The 16,355-nt window shown below is 40.1% G+C and overlaps 2 protein-coding genes across 12 annotated transcripts in view; both read left to right on the forward strand.

Moving 5' to 3' along the window:
• Nucleotides 1-16,355, forward strand: part of LOC138843592 (rho GTPase-activating protein 20-like) — a 1,064,354-nt gene that overhangs the window by 897,831 nt on the left and 150,168 nt on the right. The gene's annotated exons all lie outside the window — the stretch shown is intronic.
• The window catches only part of LOC100348297 (zinc finger protein 717-like), a 77,443-nt gene continuing 63,247 nt past the window's right edge, over nt 2,160-16,355 (forward strand). The window contains exon 1 of the mRNA XM_070047267.1: nt 2,160-2,324. The gene's annotated coding sequence lies outside the window, so the exon portion shown is untranslated. The remainder of the gene's footprint in view (nt 2,325-16,355) is intronic.

Consider the following 16,355-nt stretch of genomic DNA (forward strand, 5'->3'; position numbering starts at 1 on the left):
TTTAAAGATTTTTATTAATTTAATTGAAAGTCACACTTACACACAGAGAGAAGGAGAGGCAGAAAGAGGGAGAGAGAGAGAGAGAGTTCTTCCATCCACTATTTCACTCCCCAATTGGCCACAACAGCCAGAGCTGTGCCAGATCTGAAGCTAGGAGCCAGGCGATTCTTCTGGGTGCAGGGTCCCAAGCACTTGGGCCATCTTCTACTGCTTTCTCAAGCCATAGAGCTGGCTCAGAAGTGGAGCAGCTGGGACAAAAACCAGCACCTGTATGGGATGCTGGCACTGCAGGAAGCAGCTTTACCTGCTACACCACAGTGGTGGCCCCAAGCAAGCCATGAGATTTTTAAAAGTTTCCCTGGTTTCAGAAATCACACCATGTTCTAGTATATTTCCTGTACATACCTAGAGTCAGTTATTTCTCTGAAGATTCTTGATTACTTTTAGTGGGAGATGGTATTCACAGATTCTAAAATCTGTACCCATTATTCCTTTTACATATCATGTATATTCAGGACACTGTAACCCTAAAAAGTGCTAGCATTTGCCAATTTCTTCATATGTGTTAATCTCTCCCCAAGTGGCCACAACAGCCAGAACTGGGATGATCTGAAGGCAGGAGACAGGAGTTAATTCTGGATCTCCCATGTGAGCAGAGGGGCCCAAACATTTGGACCACCTTCCACTGATGGTACTTGGCCATCAGTCAACAGCTGGACTGGAAGAGGAACAAACAGTATAGGACCTGGTGCTGATATGGGATGCTGGCATCCCAGAGGCTTAGCATACCATGCCACAGTGCTGGCCCCATAAAACAATCATCCTTAAACCACAGAAAAATCTGACAAGAGAATGGGGAACTGCTAGGACTGGAGTAATGTAGCACTCAGATTAGAAGAATATAGATGAGCCAGCAGTGTGGTATAGTGGGTTAAGTCACTGCCTGTAGTGCCGGCATCCCATATGGGCACCTGTTCAAGTGTCAGTTGCTCCACCTCTGATCTAGCTCTCTGCTATGGCCTTGGAAAGCAGTAGAAGATGGTCCAAGTCCTTGAGCCCCCGTACCCATGTGGGAGACCTGGAAGAAACTCCTGGCTTCTGGCTTTAGAATGGCACAGCTCTGGCTGTTGCAGCCATCTAGGGAGTGAACCAGTAGATTGAAGATTCTCTCTCTCTCTCCCTCTCTCTCTCTCTCCCTCTCCCTCTCTTTCTCTCTCTCTCCCTCTGTATAACTCTGCCATTTAAATAGATAAATAAATCTTTTTTAAAAAGGAATGAATATAGAGCTTCCTTTTTGTTTTGAAACTATTTGTCAACACACACTTGGACATACATTCAGATAACATGTTGGGTAAGGAAGATGGAAATTAAGTAGTAGTATGTACCTAAGGTGAGGAGTCTAACAGAGTTCCCAAACCACATTCATTCTAAAGGACAAAGCTCTCCAGGTAAAGGTATACCAATAGTAAGCTCATCTATTATTCAGCCTAAGTAACTCCTGAGAAGTTTGAATTGGCAAAAGAGTTTCAGAAATTGGTGTCTGGATACTGAGCCCCTACATATTTACAGCTGAGAATATATAGCCTAAGCATCCAAGGATCATCAATTCTTGAAGTTGAACCAAAGTGGATTACAAGAAGTAGGATTTAAGCTCTGGCATAAGTAATAAAAATCTATCTCCAAGGCAAGCACTTTTCATACAAGATATCAGGACATCCCAAAACATTACATTATATTCAGGGTAATGACCATTAGAAGTCAAAGAAAACCTGGCACACATGAAAATATGGACATATGAGCAAACTGAGTCACAACAATGCCCAGCAGAAACACATTGGCAGATGTCAGACTGAAATTACCAGATGCACATTTAAAATGATTAAAAAATAAAAAAGCAGTCTTAAAAGTATTTGCAGGAAATAAAAAAAACTATAAATATGTAGAACTTTGAATAATTAAGATTTCTATTTAAAAAGTTTGAGAGGATGAGAGAAAGAGCTTACAACCCAATTACATGAACCATTACCTCTGCATCTCAGGGTCTGCATTACCAGGAAGCTAGATTCAAAATTTGGAGCCAAGGGGACAAGCCATTGTGATGCAACAGGTTAAGTGACTGCCTGTAATGCTCACATCTTATATCTGAGTGCTGATTGAAACCTAACCTGCTCCTCTTCCTATCCAGGTCCCTGGTGATTCACCCAAGAAAACAACAGATGATAGCCTGAGTGCTTGGGTTCCTGCCATCCATATTGAAGACCTGGATAGGGTTCAGGCCTCCTGGTCTCAGCCTGGACAAAGCATTAGTGATTGGAATCATCTGGGTGAGTAAACCAGTAGAAGGAAGATTCTGTATCTTTCCTTTGGTTTGTCACTCTGTCCATCAAATAAATAAATCCTAAAGAAAAGGAAACTAGAGTCAGGAATAAAACCTGGGTAGTCCAATGTGGAAGACAGATATCATACTCACTAGGCTAAACACACTCTAATTAGAATATTTTAAATAGAAAACATGATAAAACTTCAAAACTCAAAGGATACTTTAATAGCATCTTGACATACAAGAAAACAAAATTACTCAAACTAGAAGATAAAAAGAAATTACTGATGGGCTGATGCTGTTCTATTGTAGGATAAGCCTCCACCTGCAGCACTGATATTCCTTATGGGCTCTGGTTTGGGTCCTGGCTGCTCCTCTTCTGATCCAGCTCTCTGCTAAGGCCTGGGAAAGCAGTAGAAGTTAGCCCAAGTGCTTTTGACCCTGCACTCAAGTTGGAGACCCAGAGGGAGCTCCTTCCTATTGGTTTTGGATCAATTCTGGCCATTGTGGCCCTTTGGGGAGTGAACCAGCAAATGGAGCAGATGAAAGACTTTTCTCTCTATCTCTCCATCTTTCTGCAAGTTTACCTCCCTCTGTCTCTGTAAGTTTAACTCTCAAATAAATAAATAAAATCTTTTTAAAAAATAAATTACTGATAAATTGGCAAAATGAGACAAAAACGGAAATACAGAACACTAATTAGTATATTTTAAATAAAAATCATAGTAACCAAAGGTTAAAACTGAAAGGATACATTTAACAGAATATTGACATACAAGAAAACAAAATTAGTAAAAATGGAAGATAAAAAGAATTACTTATACAGCAACTGATTAAGGCAAAATGGAGATACAGATTATTTTGTTTTAATATATAAAAAAGAAATAAATGTTATCCTAGAGTTCTTGACCCATGGAAAAATGTTTTTCTTTTTTTTTTTTTAATTTTTTTTGACAGGCAGAGTGGACAGTGAGAGAGAGAGACAGAGAGAAAGGTCTTCCTTTGCCGTTGGTTCACCCTCCAATGGCCACTGCAGCCGGCGCACCGTGCTGATCTGAAGCCAGGAGCCAGGTGCTTCTCATGGTTTCCCATGCGGGTGCAGGGCCCAAGCACTTGGGCCATCCTCCACTGCACTCCCTGGCCACAGCAGAGAGCTGGCCTGGAAGAGGGGCAACCAGGACAGAATCCGGTGCCCCGACCAGGACTAGAACCCAGTGTGCCGGTGCTGCAAGGCGGAGGATTAGCCTATTGAGCCACGGCACCGGCCAGAAAAATGTTTTTCAGTCAAACAAGAACTATCAGCAGAAGCAGAAATGAATGAATAATCTCATAATTTTAAATTTTGCAGAAAAATATTATAAATTTAAATTTGATTAACACTGTAGAAAAAATAGCCATCAAACATATGAAGCAAGACTCCAGGGAGAAATAATCAAGTCACCTTTTATAGCTGGGCACATCAGTATAAATTTTTCCATAGCTCATATGTAAACAACAAGAATACATTAACACAATAAGAAATGTGAACATCTTTAACCCATAAATTTTAAAGTTTAGATTAAATGCACAACTTTATAGGAAAATACTACAAAACAAATATAAGAACATAATTTTATTTGGTTTTATAATTATTACAGATATTGGAATTTAAATTTAAAACATTTCTAGAAGAGAATTCTAAAGCTACATTACTCAGTTCTTCCAGATTATGGGAAGAAAACCAAATAGTGATTTACACAAACTAGCTGTCATTTTGTAGTATGTTCTATATGCTGCAATCCTAAACTCCCACTATTACAGTAGTGTGGGGGGCTCCAACTGAAAAGGAAACAAAGTTGCTAAGCTTTTGCTCAACAAGGTCTTTAAGCCTTTGCTGGAGTTTGCCACACTTCTGCATCTCAGTGACTCAGCGTTTCCAACAATCTAAGATGGCCCCCGGGCGAGGTACCTAGCCTGACAGGAGACTTCCATATCCATGGACAGTATGTGTCCCTGGCTATGATAGGCCCTTGAGGGCGTGCCCGGCTCGTGTCCTGCCTTACCTTTCAGCTGGTTGGCTCAGATCCCTTGTGCCCTGGACATCCCTCCTTCCTGTGTCTATAAAAGCTCTCCCCCTCCTAATAAAGTGGAGAACCCGGCTGCGCCCTGGGCGTTGACTGATCTCCCAGCTCTGGTGTGGTTCCTTTGCCGCTGACACTCATCATCCCGCTCTGCCCCTGAGCTCCCCAGCCTGGCCCTGAGGAGCTCTATTGGACCTGCTGCCCTGTGATGAGCAGCACAGTAGGAAGAGTTGAGGTTTTAGTGAGGTGATAAGGTCTCAAGTGCAGAGGTATCATGGATTAGATTAATGTCTTGATATAGGATGCTTTAAGAGCTACCTTGATTCTTTCACAATGGGACAGCATATTAAGAAGAACCTAGCAACAAGCCCTCACTATAAAGGAACCTTCCAAAGCTGGTTGTTGCCATCCCAACTCTAAGAAAAAAGAGCTCTAAGAAATAAATTTCTGTTGGTTTAAGCCTCCCAGTTTATAGCATTTGGCTGTTGCAATCTACATGGACCAAGGCTGTGACAGGTGACTCAAAAGTTTAAACTGTCTACAAGGTATAGCACATCTGGGTGGTTATAGACTATAGGTTATTATGCTCAGTTGTTTTAAAAACAGAGCCTATACTTCATAAAAATAAATGTTACAGGCCAGCGCCATGGCTCAATAGGCTAATCCTCCACCTGCGGTGCAGGCACCCCAGGTTCTAGTCCCGGCCAGGGCACCGGATTCTGTCCCGGTTGCCCTTCTTCCAGGCCAGCTCTCTACTATGGCACGGGAGTGCAGTGGAGGATGGCCCAAGTGCTTGGGCCCTGCACCTGCATGGGAGACCAGGAGAAGCACCTGGCTCCTGCCTTCGGATCAGCGCAATATGCCGGCTGCAGTGCACCAGCTGCGGTGGCCATTGGAGGGTGAACCAACGGTAAAGGAAGACCTTTCCCTCTGTCTCTCTCTCTCACTGTCCACTCTTCCTGTCAAAAAAATAAATAAAATAAATGTTACTTTGTAACTGGCCCAGTTCAGGCTTCTATACATCTGCTTGCTTTATAATGGCAAAGCCACAAGATAACCCAGGTGGCACCAAGGTCAGTGACACCATGCTTGACCCTGACTGGAACAATTGAATAATTGAATTGTTAAATTTTTCAATAAGGTTACAAAGAAACTGGCTGATTGGCTAACTGTTTCTGGCTTCTGTATGCCTTCTTTCTGCATGCACAAGCCCAGGCACATAATTAAATGATTGATAAATGTAGGTTTTGCCTTTAAAAACCTCCTTCCACTGCAACTCTGTGCTGTCTTCTCCAGACTTGTTCTCTAAAAAGGCAGCTGCCAGATGGCTAATAAAAACTCCGTTTGACCTCAAAAGTCTCAATGTGTTTTTAATCTGTGCACCCCACAACAAGGAAGATTCTAATGAATCAAAAACACATCAGCCATTGGACTGGTGGTGTGGCACGGTGGGTAAAGCAACAGTGCTAGCATCCCATAAGGGTTATGGTTCAAGTCCTGGTTGTTCCCCTTCCATCCAGCTCTCTGCTATGGCTTAGGAAAGCAGTAGAAGATGGCTCAAGTCCTTGGGTCCCTGAACTTGTGTGGGGGACCTGTAAAAGCTCCTGGGCCTGGCTTTGGGTTGGCCTAGCTCTGGCCTTTGCAGCCATTTGGGGAGTGAACCAGTGAATGGAAGATCTCTCTCTCTCTCTCTCTCTCTTTCTCTCTTCTCTCTATTTTTCTCTTTCTTCCTCTGTCTCTCTGGAACTCTACTTTTCAAATAAATAAATCTTTTTTTTTTAATTTTTTTTTGACAGGCAGAGTGGACAGTGAGAGAGAGAGACAGAGGGAGAGAAAGGTCTTCCTTTGCCGTTGGTTCACCCTCCAATGGCCGCCATGGCTGGCGCGCTGCAGCCGGCACACTGCGCTGATCCGAAGGCAGGAGCCAGGTGCTTCTCCTGGTCTCCCATGGGGTGCAGGGCCCAAGCACTTGGGCCATCCTCCACTGCACTCCCTGGCCACAGCAGAGAGCTGGCCTGGAAGAGGGGCAACTGGGAAAGAATCCGGCGCCCGGACCGGGACTAGAATCCGGTGTGCCGGCGCCACAAGGCGGAGGAGGATTAGCCTATTGAGCCGCGGCGCAGGCCTCAAATAAATAAATCTTAAAAACATGCAGTAGCCCTTCTTAACTTATTGTATGAGGTCAACAGAGCCTTGATACCAAATTATGATGAGCAAACAATTATAAGCCACTTTCTATTGTATACATATGTTTCATTTTTATTTATTTTTAGAGATAGAGTTATACACAGAGAAAGGGAGAGGCAGAAAAAATGGTCTTCCATCTGTGGGTTCATTCCCAAATGGCTACAACAGCTGGAGGTGAGCCAATCTTTAGCCAGGAGCCAGGAGCTTCTTGTTTTCCTGTGTTGGTGCAGGTGCCCAAGTATTTGAGCCAATCGTCCCTGCTTTCCCAGACTAGAGTGGACAGCTGGATTGGAAGTGGAGCAATCAATAAATTGGCATCAATCTGGGATGCTGGTGCTGCAGGTGGACTCTTAACATACTATACCACAGTGTTGCCCCAACATTGATTTTTAGAAGTCAAAATGTTAGGAAACTAAATTCCATGATATAATGGTTAATTTTTAATATTTATTTATTTATTTTGAACAGAGAGATAGGAAGAGACAGAAAGGTATCTTTCATCCACTGGTTCTCTCCCTACACAACCACAACAGCCAGGGCTGGACCTGGCTGATGCCCAGAGTCAGAAGCTTCATCTGGATCTTCCACTTGTGTGCCAGTGTCCCAAGAACTTGGGCCATCTTCCACCACTTTTCCCAGGCCAGTAGCCCAGAGCTGCACTGCAAGTAGAGCAGCTGGGGCAGGAACTGGTGCCCATATGGAATGCCAGCATCATAAGTACTGGCTTTGCCAAGTATGCCACAATGGTGACTACACAAAGGTTACTTAGTAACAATCAACATGGATATATTAGAAGATGGGTTTAAATATTAACCAACAAAATACTTTGCAATTTGTCATTAACCAGTATAAATCATGATATTAATAAAAGGACAAAATCATACAGCCACTTCCATTAACAGAAAAACATGATAAATTTGGTATGTATTTATTGTTGAAAAAAAGGTCTTTAGTACTAGAATAGGACAGGGATCCTTAATGTTGTAAAATAACTTTGAAGAAAAGTTAATCTAATATTTTATTTTAAATATTTAAAAAAATCATCTCTAAAGCCAAGAATATGACATGGCTACCCATTATCATTATTCTATATTACAATACAGAGCCCTTAACAGAGAAAATATATGGTAAGAAAGTAAAAACAAAGATAGTAAAATTAAAATGATGTGGATATGTCATGACAGTATAAGAAGAAAATCTAAAATAATAAGCTAGCAGTCAGCACAGCGGTGTAGTAGGTTAATCCTCCACCTGCAGTGTCAGCATCCCATATGGGTGCCGGTTCTAGTCCCAGTTGCTCCTCTTACGATCTAGCTCTCTGCTGTGGCCTGGGAATAAAGTAGAAGATGGCCCAAGTCCTTGGCCTCCTGCACCCGCATGGGAGACCCGGAAGAGGCACCTGGCTCTTGGCTTTGGATCAGAGCAGCTCTGGTTGTTGAGGCCATCTGGGGAGTGAACCAAAGGACTGAAGACCTCTCTCTGTTTCTCCCTCTCACTATCTGTAACTCTACCCCTCAAATAAATAAATAAAATCTTTAAAAAATAAAATAATAAGCTAAAATATTTAAGTAAGTTTAGCAGGGACCATGGATACAAATTAATATAAACTCAGTTTTATTTCTATATGCCTACAATACAAATGTTATGATTATATTGCCAAATAATGAAGAGACATTTAGTGGTGTAGTTATGAGACCCATACACTATATCCAAGTGTCTGGATTCACATTCCAGCTCCTTTTCCAATTCCGGGTACCTACTAACATGTGCCTTGGGAGGCAGTGTTGATGGCTCAAGTATACAGGTCCCTGTCACCAATGTGAGAGACCCAAAATGAGTTACAGTCTTCTGAGGTTAGCCTGTTGCAGACAGTTTAGGAGTGAATCAACAGATAGAAGATCTATCTCTGTCTTTCAGATATTTGAAATAATAAATATTGAAAAATTCCTTTTGAAGTAGTACTAAATGGGTTGGTGCCAGGGCTCACTAGGCTAATCCTCTGCCTGAAGCGCCGGCACCCAGGTTCTAGTCCCGGTAGGGGCACCAGGTACTAGTCCTGGTTGCTCCTCTTCTTCCAGTCCAGCTCTCTGCTGTGGCCCAGGAGGGCAGCAGAGGATGGCCCAGGTGCTTGGGTCCCTGCACCTTCGGGGAAGACTGGGAGAAAACACCCGGCTCCTGGCTTTGGATTGGCACAGCTCTGGCCATTGCGGCCATTTGGGGAGTGAACCAATGGAAGGAAGACCTTTCTCTCTGTCTCTATCACTGTCTATAACTCTACCTTCAAACAATAAAAAATAAATAAATAAATTTTTAAAAAGTAGTACTAAATATAAGATAGCTAATGAAATCTTACAATGTTTCTACAATATACTCATGCAAACATATTTAATAATTGAGAGAAAATAATGAATATAATAAAATGGAAGAATATGTCTGGTGAATAAATCTCATTTCGATATTAGCAATATGTCAGTACAGCCCATGTTATACATGCAATAAAAATGCAATTAAAACATTGTAATTAAACCCCAGGTTTTCTACAGATTCAATATAGTGCCAATTAAAATCAGAAAAGAAATTTTGGGAAAAAATGGCAAGTTATTTCTACAGTACAAAGGTACAAAATAGCTATGATAACCAGGAAGCAGAAGAAGAAAACTGGTGACCTTATACAACTGCAAGTGATTTCAGATTGAAAGTTGCTGTAGTTAACAGAGAATGCAGTTGGTACTAAAATAGACACATGGACCTAAGAATACAATAGCTCAGAGGTAGAAAAAATGTATATGGTCACTTCCTTTGTAACACAGATGCCACTTACAGTACATAGTGAAAGAAGGATAGTCTTTTTATTAAATAATTATGTATATATGGAAAATTCAACTGGATGTATACATGGAAAAATCAATATTGATTCCTATGTTATACAATATTCAAAAAGCTATTTTAAGGGATTGAATATTTAACTGTGTAGGTTAAAACAAGAAAGGTTCTATACCTACAGCAGCCAGTAACCAAATGTATCTATCTAAATTTAAGCTTAAATTAATTAAAATTATTAGTGTTTGAAATAAAATCCCTCCATTTCACTAGCCATATTTCAACGTTAAATCTTATTTATGAGAATTTCCAATGTCAGAAAGTTCTATTGAACAGCAATGTTCGAGAAAATTACTTAGTACCTCTTGCACAGGGGGTTACAACTTTGTAAAAGGTTATACAGAATACTAAGGTTTTTTTTTGTTTGTTTGTTTTGTTTTTTTTGTTTTTTTGTTTTTTTGTTTTTTTAAAGAAAGTATCAATTGTCACTCCCCCATTCGCGGAGGAATGACACCAGACCCTGCGCTGTTCTTTTGTCTGCTCGGCCCTTCCCGGGTTAGCTGTCGGCCCCCTCATTCATGGAGGAACGATGCCGTCCCGGGTTAGCTGCCAGCCCCTCCACCTCTGTGGAGGGGCGGCACCCCCCGCCGCTTCCCCGCTTCCGTGGAGGAGCAGCACACCGCCGGCCGGCTCTCTCAGGGGCTGCTCAGATGTGCCTCAGGTGTTCCTTCAGATGTTCCTGGTGCATGTTGTCTCTCTCCTCCTTTATAGTCCTCTTCCACCAATCCCAACTCTGCTGGCATTCTCTCCCCGACGCGCTGAGCACGCTGCTCTCCTCCAATCAGGAGCAGGATCAGCTCCTGCAGGTTATTGGTCGAACTGGAGGCAGCTGTGTAGAAGTTGTTTGGTCTCTCTCTCAGCGCCATATTGTGGAGAGCAGATGCATAGAATAAGTCTTAATTCCAGTAACTTAGTCTAGTCTCAGTTGCTCCCCACAATCAATAAACTGAATTTTATTGAAATTAGGAGTTTCTGCTAATTCAAAGACATAATTAAGAAACAAGGAACATTTAAACTACCAAGCAATAACCTCTAGTTTATATTTTTAAGTGAAAAATTCAAAGTGGTATTAACATTTCAATTGTTGCCTATGCAAACTTCTGTATTTTTAGATTGTATGAAAAATAACACAAATATGGAAACAGAAAAATTAGACAGCAGGTACATACAAAAATAATGATGGAAATACTAGAGTTAATATAAGGATGAAGCAACTGGCTATAGCAACTGGGATGTTACAAATTACCACTGAGTTTTTAAACTACAATCAGGTGTGCTGGGGGCCCCCATATGTAACATGCTAGATCTTCATAAAACAGAAGTATCCAGACAATTGCATAGGGCACTACGGAGTGGCTCAGGGTCCCTTGCTCTGTGAAGGGGAGCCAAGAGGACTCAGAAGCCATGAAATTGTGAGTGTGTGGGAATGGGTGTCCAGAGATGGAGGAGGTGGAGCTAGCAGAATCTGTCGTTCCTTCTGTAGCTATTTTTAAAGAAGTTCTTAGGAGTAAAATTAATCCTGTCAAATGCTTTTTGTGAATTTATTGAGGTAATCATGTGTGTTGCTCTTTACTATGTTAATGTTTATGTTAATTGATTTACAGATGGTGAGTTATTCTTGCATTTCTGAAAATCTGATTTGAGCATGTTTTTTAATGTGCTATTGAATTTGTTCAGCCTTTGTAAAAAATGTTCCGTCTGTGTCAGTGAAGCTGGCCTGCAGCTTTCTTCTCTTAGTAATGCCTGCACAGCAGGTGTGGGCTTAACTTACTACCTGGCAATGTCAGCCCTGTCACTTGGCCTTTGAATCAGAATAGCTGATCTCACAAAATGAATGTGTAATTACATTCTACTCTGGATCTTTCAGAAGAATTACAGAATTGTTATAATTTCTTATTTACATATTTTGTAGAATCCAGTACAGAGTGTACAGGTTCTAGATTTACGTTAATCTTAATGTTTGTTTAGTCTCTTACAAGGGTGGTGTTCTGTTCATATTCTCTATTTCTTTCTGACTCAGCTTTGTTAGGTTGCATGTTCCTACAGATACACCCATTTCCTCTATATTATCAATTTTGTTTGTTTATATTCATTCATAATATTCTCTTATGATCTTTTGTATCCCTGTAGCATCAGTTGTGATGTCTCCCTTTTCACTATGATTTTTTTTCATTTTTCACATGTTTTTCATTGTTATTCTGGATAAGGACTCATTAATTTTCCTTATGTTTTTGAAAGAAAGAAACTTTGGAACAGGTATTGTGTTTAGCAATTAGGATGCCTTTTAAGATGCCTTGATCCCATATTGGAGTGTTTAAATTTAGTCCTGGTTGTATTCCTGATTCTAGCTTCCTAGTAATTGTATCCTGTGAAACATCAGGGGACAAATCAATTATTTGGGTCCTTACCACCCACATGGAAGTCCTGGATGAGTTCCACACCAATTTTTGTCCTGGGTCAGCTCTGGTTTCTAATGATATTTAGGGAATAAACCAAAGTTGGATGAAATCTCTGATATCAAACCCTGGTACTCATGTATGGGTTGAAGGCATCATAATTACTGTCTTAACTGCTAAGCTAACCAACTGCTCCCCCTTGATTTCTTAATAAAAACAACTGTATTATGGATAATCTTTTGCAATAAATTTTCTGTATTTAGCAATAAATCCTAAAAATCACCTTATATCTCAGTTATTGCCCTTATTTTTATAGAACTTTTTTGAAAGGTATAGACAGAGATAGATTATATATAATATATATTACATAATATATATTATAGATTATAATATATATTTATACTATATTATATATTGTACATGTAATATATTGTTATATATAATATTGTGTGTATATATATATATGTATAGACACACACACACACATATAGCCACAACAACACAACCAGCTCTATGCCAGACTGAAGTCAGGAGTCAGGAACATGATTCTGCTTTTCTGTTTGAGTGAGGGTCCCAGATATTTAGGCCATCTTCCACTGCACTCCCAGGTACAGTGGCAGGAAATTGGATCATAGGAGAGGTCTTGGGGCTTAAACAGGGACTCCAATATTGGATATTGATGGCATACATTGTGACTTAACCCACTGCACCAAAATGACAGCCCCATACCTTTATTCTAAATGATGCTGCACAGTGCTTTACTGTGTGTTCCATAGCTATTGAAACAATCTCTTATGTGGGCAGAAATATATATAAAGCATTATTACCATTTACCAAATTACCCATGCAGGTTTGTTCTGGTTTGTATTACTAGCAAAATAAAAGATTGTATATCTATTCACAAATTGGCCAAAAGCATGTTTTGTCATACTTTTAGATTTTCTACAATCTGATAAGTAATTTATTGTTTTAATTTTAATTCATTTACTTATTAGTGATCAGTAGGGGCATAAGCTAGCACTCTGATATAGGGTACTAGAATTCCAAGTAATGACTTAACCCACGGTACCCAAATATCAGCCCTAAAAATAGTTCTTAGTTAAGGACAATGTGCTGGGTTATAGGCCAGCCAACTTAAAAAGAATCAATGGAGAAAAGCTAGAAGTGTGTGATTCCAGGGCTGTGACATAGTTAGTAAAGCCACTGCCTGCAGTGCTGGCATCCCATGTGTGCAGCCAGTTTCAATCTTAGCCACTCCACTTCTGATCACCCTCCCTGTTGGTGTGCCTGAGAATGTAGTGAAAGATGGTCCAAGTCCTTTTATGCCTGCATCCATCCACATGGGAGACCCAGAATAAGCCCCTAGCTCCTGGCTCCTGGCTTTTGATTGGCCCAACTCTGCCCATTGCAGCCATTTGGGGAGTGGGATGGTGGATGGAAGACCTCTCTCTCTCTCTCTCTCTCTCCCCGCCCCCTCTCCCTCCCTCTGCCTCTCTGGAACTCTGCCTTTCAAATGAATAAAAAACAAATGTCTTCTTGAGGTCAGAATGAATCATTCAAAAATGATCTCTGCCTGAATTATTTAATTATAGTTAAATTATAAATTATAATTAATTTTGTTATTAAAGTATAAAACCATATTTGTTTCCATCTGATCTCTTAACTGATGCTTTAAATACAGTTGTCTAAAATATCATGTATTTAATTACATTGTTGGACCAGAACAGAAATGTGATCTATTTGCCAATAACAAGCTTAGGAAGGAGGCCAGGAGTAAAGATTTATTGTACTAGGGAAAGGACATCAGGTGTTAATGTGAATCTAATGAATACATATAGAAGACAAAATCATGAGTAATAAGACTAACGTAACAAACTCTAAACATAATTGTTCTTATTATGTTTAATATACACATAATGCACAAATAGGCTTAACAATGTATTTTGGGGTTAGTAATATGAATAGAACTATTAAGAATATAGCAATAATAGCATCAAAGTGGTGAAGAAGAAATAAAGCTACATAGGAGAAATATTTCCATATGTAAGTATAATTAAGTTTCTATAAAATAAAGAAGATCAGAGAGAAGGAAACTTTTTTTCAGATTTATCTATTTAGTTAGTTATTTAAAAGACTGAGTTACAGAGAGAGGCAGAGAGAGAGAGAGGCCTTCCATTTGCTGGACACATGGCCAGAGCTGGGCCAATATGAAGATAGGGGCCAGGAGCTTCTTCCAGGTCATCAATGTGGGTGCAGGGACCCAAAAACTTGTACCATCTTCCACTGCTTTCCCAATCACATTGGCAAGGATCTTGCTTAGAGGTGGAGCAGCTGGGACTCGAACCTGTGCCTATATGGGATGCTGACACTGTGGACAGTACTTTATCCACTAAACCACAGAGCTGGCCCAAAGAAGGGAATATTTCAAACTTTATTGAATGATGACAACATTTCTTTAATATCAAAATTTGACAAAAATTCAAAAGTAAATTTAGATCAGCATCTCTTTTGAATATAGATTAAAGAATCTTTAATACAGCTAGCAAATGAAAACAACCAGAATTGTACATTACATGGGATTTACATTCAGGTCATGATTTAAAATCTGAAAATGGAATACACCATATAGATATAAAAATGATTTTGAAAAGATCTATGGCTATCTTAATTGATAAACAAAAATATTTATCAAAATTTAATATCCTTCATAATAAAAAATGTTGTATTCATGACAAATAAAAAGGGCCTTCCTCAATCTGATGAAGGGTAACAAAAACAAAACAAAGAAAACAGAAACAATAACCCACTCCCCCCAGCCAATATTACCTTTCCATGCTGAAACACTGAGTAGTTATCTTGTATAGTCTGAAATTTGACAAGGATATTTGCCCTCACTACCTCTATTCAACTTCATATTGAAAGTACTATCCAACACAATAGAGCGAGAAAATGAAAGACATTCAGAATGGGAAATATCCCCTAAAACTATGTGTCATAAGTTTCAGTGAGGATACAAAAATAAATTTCATCTCCATACATTAGCAATGAAATTTCTGAAAAATGGAATTAAAACAATTGGATTTAATAGAACACTAAATGAGTTATATTAGGAATTAAAAGTACAAGAAAAATAATGAAAACTACAAGATATTTCTGGAAAAATGTTAATGAATACCTAAATTAATAAATAATGAAGACCATGTTTATGGATTTACACACTTAACATTGTTAAGATGATATTAATCTACAGACTCAATACAGTATCTTTAAAATTTCAGTTAAGATTTTTTACAGAAATTGGCAAAGTAATCCAAGAACAACCAAAACAACCTTAAAAAAATAAAGTTGATTTCAAAGCAGACTACATAAATTAAGTAATCAACAGAGTATATTGCTGGCATAGGACAGACTTAAATCTGAATCCTGATCTGAATATTTTTCTTCTACTGCTTTCCCAGGCCATAGCAGGGAGCTGGATCAGAAATGGAGCAGTTGGGACCCAAACCGGGGCCCATACGGGATGCCAGCCCTGGAGGCAGTGGCTTTACCTGCTACACCACAGTGCTGGCCCCTGATAGTCATTTTTATACAGGGTTGGCTACTGCAGCAGAATATGACCCTTGTGTTTCTACATTGATTTTTATGTATCGGGGGCATTGTTGTTTCCATTGCTTTAGAGAATGTATTTTGCTGATTGAAGACTTTTCCTGGAGATGTGTCTCTAAGTATTGATTTGGTACACTGTTTTAGCTTTAGTTCTGGGTAGATTTTGTGGTATAATCTCCTTATGCCTTTATTTGCTATAGTTGACTGTAGTTATAATAGTATTCTTGGTTGTTTCTCTGTCTCAGTGCTGTCACTAAGATCCATGTTACATAGATGCCATGCTGTCTCATGAGGGAGTGACTGGTGTGAAGAATGTCTAAGGTGTTGGTGGTAGGCCTTGCTTGTGCTGTGTTGTGCCTGGCAGAGTACAGAAAGTGGGCCATAGAACCCAGCAAACTGTAGTGATAAGCTGTGTTAGTCATGGTCTGGAGAGCCAACTTTCAAGTGCCAGATAACAAGGAATTGAAGGCACAGAAGGCATAATCCAGGGCAACAAGGACGTGCAGTGGGTAACTGAATGTGAACATGAGTTTTCTGCATAAGCCAGAGAACTCAGTCACTATATGAGAGGCAGGGCTACAAAGTGACACCCAAGATAGGCATGGTGCAGCATCCCAGTCTACTATCAATTGAGAGGCTGCTGGAGGTAATACATGTGGAGCTTATTCCCCAGCCACTGACCATACCAATAGGAATAGGCTGCTTCACTGTTCAGAGTAAGCACACAATGCCAGGGATGTGCACCCAGCTGTGCACACCATTCATGGCCCTGACGATTCCCTATTGCACACTGAAATCTTGCCACCAGATCAGACTTCAGTGTGCAGAGAGCTATGAGGATCCATATTCAGGCTGAGCAGTTACATGAGAACCCTGATCGAATTCCTGGTTTTAGCAAGAACATGA

The sequence above is a fragment of the Oryctolagus cuniculus genome, chromosome 8 (genome assembly GCF_964237555.1).
Source record: "Oryctolagus cuniculus chromosome 8, mOryCun1.1, whole genome shotgun sequence".
NCBI classification, from domain to species: Eukaryota; Metazoa; Chordata; class Mammalia; order Lagomorpha; family Leporidae; genus Oryctolagus; species Oryctolagus cuniculus.